At 38.3% G+C, this 4,541-nt stretch overlaps 1 protein-coding gene across 3 annotated transcripts in view; it reads left to right on the top strand.

Annotated features, from left to right (window-relative positions):
* Positions 1 to 291: 291 nt before the first annotated feature.
* The window catches only part of Agtr1 (angiotensin II receptor type 1), a 39,318-nt gene continuing 35,068 nt past the window's right edge, over positions 292 to 4,541 (top strand). For all 3 annotated transcript variants that reach the window (XR_002820662.1, XM_004629199.2, XM_023713055.1), the window contains exon 1: positions 292 to 381. The gene's annotated coding sequence lies outside the window, so the exon portion shown is untranslated. The remainder of the gene's footprint in view (positions 382 to 4,541) is intronic.

Below are 4,541 nucleotides of genomic sequence, written 5' to 3'. Positions count from 1 at the left end.
AAAAAGCATCATAGAATAAAATAACATTATTTTACCCCCAAAAATTATCTTTCTCTTTCTGTAGCATTTGTCAAGAAGGGACTGAGGAGACCACGAGCGAGAAAGGGCTACAATACCGTGGCGGCCGCATAGTCCATCCTCATTCTAGAGAAGGGAAATAGGCTCGATGTGGAACAGATGGCTTCACTGCCTTCCAAAACACTCTAAATATGCAATGTTCATGCCCACTGTGTAAGTTAAAATATCTGACCTTGTGAACCACTTTAATTTCTCTTTTTCTTTTCAGATTTGGTATGCGATAGATTGGTCTTAAATGGCTGGGTTTTTATTTCAATGAGTTCTTGAAGCCATCCCTGAAGCCATCCCAGCAAGTGGCCATCGGTAAGTGTCTTACATCTCCAGCACTGAGTCTGTCAGTCGTTTTCCCTAAATAAGTCACCAGTGGAGGTAGAATGATAAGCCATACATGTCTTTGTTCTATGAAAGAGATAGAGGGGGGAAAAGAAGGGATTCCAGTCTCACCCTATTCCCTCTAATACATGGAGTAAAAATGTACATTTTTATGGTGTTAAATGTAAACAATGTAAGAACTGCCAAACTATAGTGTGTAGTGGACATAAGCCAATAGACAGATCTACAGCCTCTTTAAGAGACCTTTTGTGGCCACAGGAGATTGCTAGAGCAATACTCCTTCTGCTGGTAGGACTAGAAGGAAATTGTTGTGCTCTCTCCCCTGACAGCTGGGGATGGGGGTATCTGTGTTTTGCAATTCCCACTTCTTCCACAATTCTCAAGACTGTAAACCTAAAACACTGATATATCTCAGAGCTTCATCCCTACAAATGTCTCCCTTGCTCCAATAATAAGATATGGGGAAAGAGCATATGAAATTGGAGGCAAAGGCCCTCTGGCCCCATGATAGGCATTAGTGACAGAGGGCCACATGGTGGGACACTAAGGTTTCAGAACCTGAGGCAGCACAGTAGGATTGGCTGTCACTTCTTTGTCTGACCACCCCTGACTCATCAGCCTATCTGATACTTTTCAATAAAAGAAATCCTTGATTTACCCAACTAGAAGGGGGAAAAAAGATGCAGCACAAAGGATAAACCCCAAGCCTCAGCTTCCCAGAGGAAATGGAAAAAGTAGCTTAGGCCATTCTGAAGATGCTGTAGCTCTGTTATATCATGGTAGAGGGTAGGCAGGCGCTGGATGAGGTGAAAGACCAACGTGACTCCGTTCTTCGTTAGGCTGGTGAGTATGAAACACCTTTTACAAGGCACTCTGTAGTAGTGGTGTTAGGACACTATTTAGAAATGCTTTAATCTTAAGGATAAAAATAGTAACTTTCTACAGTGTTTTGTCATTGGATATCTTTAGGGTTTGGTGTGGGTTGATTTGAAGTGTGTGTATGTGTGTGTGTGTGTGTGTGTGTGCGCACATGTGCTGGATTTTCTGTGTGTTATTTTTATTATTTATTTTGTTTATTTTTAAAATATGCATAAACTTTGGAGTCCAAACTTGCCTGTTTTTAGCAACAATTCAATTATAGGAACAGCACAGTAAAGCTCATAAAGTATCACAGATAAGGAGCCAGAAAGAAAGACACATCAAGAGAACCGACCAAGAACTGTTTCTGCATAATACTGCACCAGCCCTACAGTGACACAAGCAACATTTATTTCCAGGGCATCTGTACTGGAAGAGAAGCGTGGGCTTCTTCTCCCTTTTCATATTTTTGAAACCTTCATTTCCTAACATTCACACATGTATGACAAAACTTACAAAATACCTATAATGTTCTGCTTAAGAATTAAAGAACACTTACTCTCAGTTTCTCATACCAAGGGGACATTGTAATGGTTACACGTGTGAGTCTTATATATTTCATTTAAGAGTATGGTCTCACATTGCATCTATTTGCATAGAAATGTCTTAAATTTATCCTTCTTTATGGCAGCGTAGTATTCCAGTGTATAAAAAAACACATCTTCTTTATGCATTCCTTAATTGATGGGTATTTGGGTTGTTTCCAAGAATTAGCTATTACGAACAGTGATGCTAAACATGGATGCACATATATTGCAATGGTATGATGTTTATTGCTCAAAAAGAAAGAGTAGGGTGAGGGAAGGGGGAGAAAAAGGAAAAATGAAAAAAATATTGAAACATGACAGAATGGAAACAAAGCTTTGTAAATAGGGAGAGCAAAAAGTGTTGAAGGGAGGAGAAGGGATTGGGAAAATAAGAATAATCAAAATATCATATATATATATATATATGTGTACAAATTCTTTACACAGTGAATATAATCATTATGTACATCTGAAATGTACAATAAACTTAATTTAAAAATACAATAAATACAATAACAAAACACTGAAGAAAACACACTTTAAAGCCTTAAACATTTTCCTTTTTTACTTTACAGAAAAAAAGATAAAACAAAATTTCATAACACAATAATAGAAGAATAGCAACAGTTAATCCATTATATATTATCTTTAAAGTAGTTGCTCAGGGGCCGGGGAGATGGCTCAGTGGAATAAGTGCTTCCCTGGCAAGCGCAAGGACCTGTGTTCAATCCCCGGTTCCACCAAAAAAAAATAATAATAATAAAGTAGTTGCTCAGGGTACAGCGTATGGGCATAAAAATTTCTCCAACTGATGTTATCATAAACTTATCCTTTTAAAGATCTAAGAGATACAAGTAGTATAACTGACTTACACTTTTCCCTTTTTCCTACTATTCTTTCCCTTTCACCTTTCCTAGCTTCTTTTTCCTTTTGAACAATTTCTTCCCATTTCACAGAGCTATTGTACATGTTGGGCCTTATTTACTCTTTCACTATATCATACCAAGAAGACAATACTATGTTTATACATGGGGGTCTGATTTACTTCACTTATGAGTATGATCTCAAGGTGCACCCATTTATCTATACAAGTCTTGAGCTTATCCTTCTTTATGGAAGGATAATATTCCACTGCACGGAAATACCACATCTTTTTAACCCATTCCGCAGTTGATGGGCATTTGAGTTGTTTCCAAGCTTTAGCTATTACAAATTGTGTTGCTATAGACATGGGTGCACATATATCTCTGTGAAAAATATCCTGAAGGAGACTATCTGGGTTGAATGAGACCTCTAACCTTAGCTTTTTGAGGAATCTCCATACTGATTTCCTCAGTGGTCACACCAGTCCGCGCTCCAACCAACAGTGAAGAAGAGTTCTTTTTTCCCCCACAGCCCCTACAGAATTGATATTGGTTGATTTCTCAGTGATGGCCATTCTTTCTGGGGTGATGGAATCTCAGTATTTTTTTAATTTGCATTTCTCAAGTGACCAATGATATTGAATATTTTTTCATCTATTTACTTTCTTTTTTTTTTTTAGTATTTCCATCTTTATTTAAGCTGTATAAATTGTTTCAGTGATGCAGTATTCCAGTAAAAGACACCGGAGCATTGTACTACTTGCTATATTGTAGAAGAGGCTTATCTTATTTTTACAAATTATGAAATATGAAAAATATAACATTGATACTAATTGCTTTATGAAATCTATAGCCCCCATGTACTTCCATTCAGCTACTTTAATGCATCTCTAAAGTTGCAGACACGAGTGGTCTTTGTTCTTTGAACACATCAGCGCACACGTATTAATCAAATGTGCTGTCTCTTTATATTTAAAGTTAAAATTACATTACCATTTTCATAAATCTTAAATGTCCAGTTCAGTTGAGTTTGAAGAATGTCTTTACCCCTCTTAGAATAAATAGCATCTCTATCATCCTAGAGTGTTGCTTCATTTCTGTTCCCAGAAAGCTTCTCCTCCCCTTCTTCCAGAGGCTACTCTTATTCTAATTATTTCAACATAGATTACTTCCCTGAAATAGGACTTCATAGAAATAGAATCCTATGTACGGGGCTGGGTAGATAGCTCGGCAATCTAAGTGCCTGCCTGGCAAGCTCCAGGACCAGAGTTCAATCCCTGGTATCATGTGCCCTGCTGGCCACAGAACCCCGGGTGCACTGTGCCACCCTGAAACTGGGCATGATAGCACACAACTGTAGGGAGGCTGAGACAGGATCATTCTGAGTTGGAGATGCGTAGTGAAACCCTGTACCAAAGACATACATATATACATGCATACATACATATCTTTTGAGTCCAGTATGCACTTTTTGCATGTAAAGAATTTTTTAGATTCTCTTTTTTTTTTGGGGGGGGGGGTTAAACCCAGAGCCTTCTCACTGAGCTGTGCACCCACCCTTTGTAGCTTTTATTTTGAGACAGGGCCTCACTAAGTATCTCGAGGTGCCCAGGGTCAGCCCATACTTATGAGCCCCTGCCTTAGCCTCCCACCATCTTGAGATTTCAGCCTTCACTGCCCTGCCTGTCTTGTAGAGCTTTTTTCATTCATGAGTGTATTTTTGAGATTTATCCTTGGTTTTGCTGTTTTTATTGGTACCTGAGATTGAGTCCATGACTTCAAATTTAGCTACCTTCCTAAACCTTTTTTTTTTTTTTTTTTT

This window comes from Octodon degus, unplaced genomic scaffold, assembly GCF_000260255.1.
Source record: "Octodon degus isolate 3935 unplaced genomic scaffold, OctDeg1.0 scaffold00028, whole genome shotgun sequence".
Classification (NCBI taxonomy): Eukaryota; Metazoa; Chordata; class Mammalia; order Rodentia; family Octodontidae; genus Octodon; species Octodon degus.
This window is presented reverse-complemented; position numbering and strand designations above follow the sequence as displayed.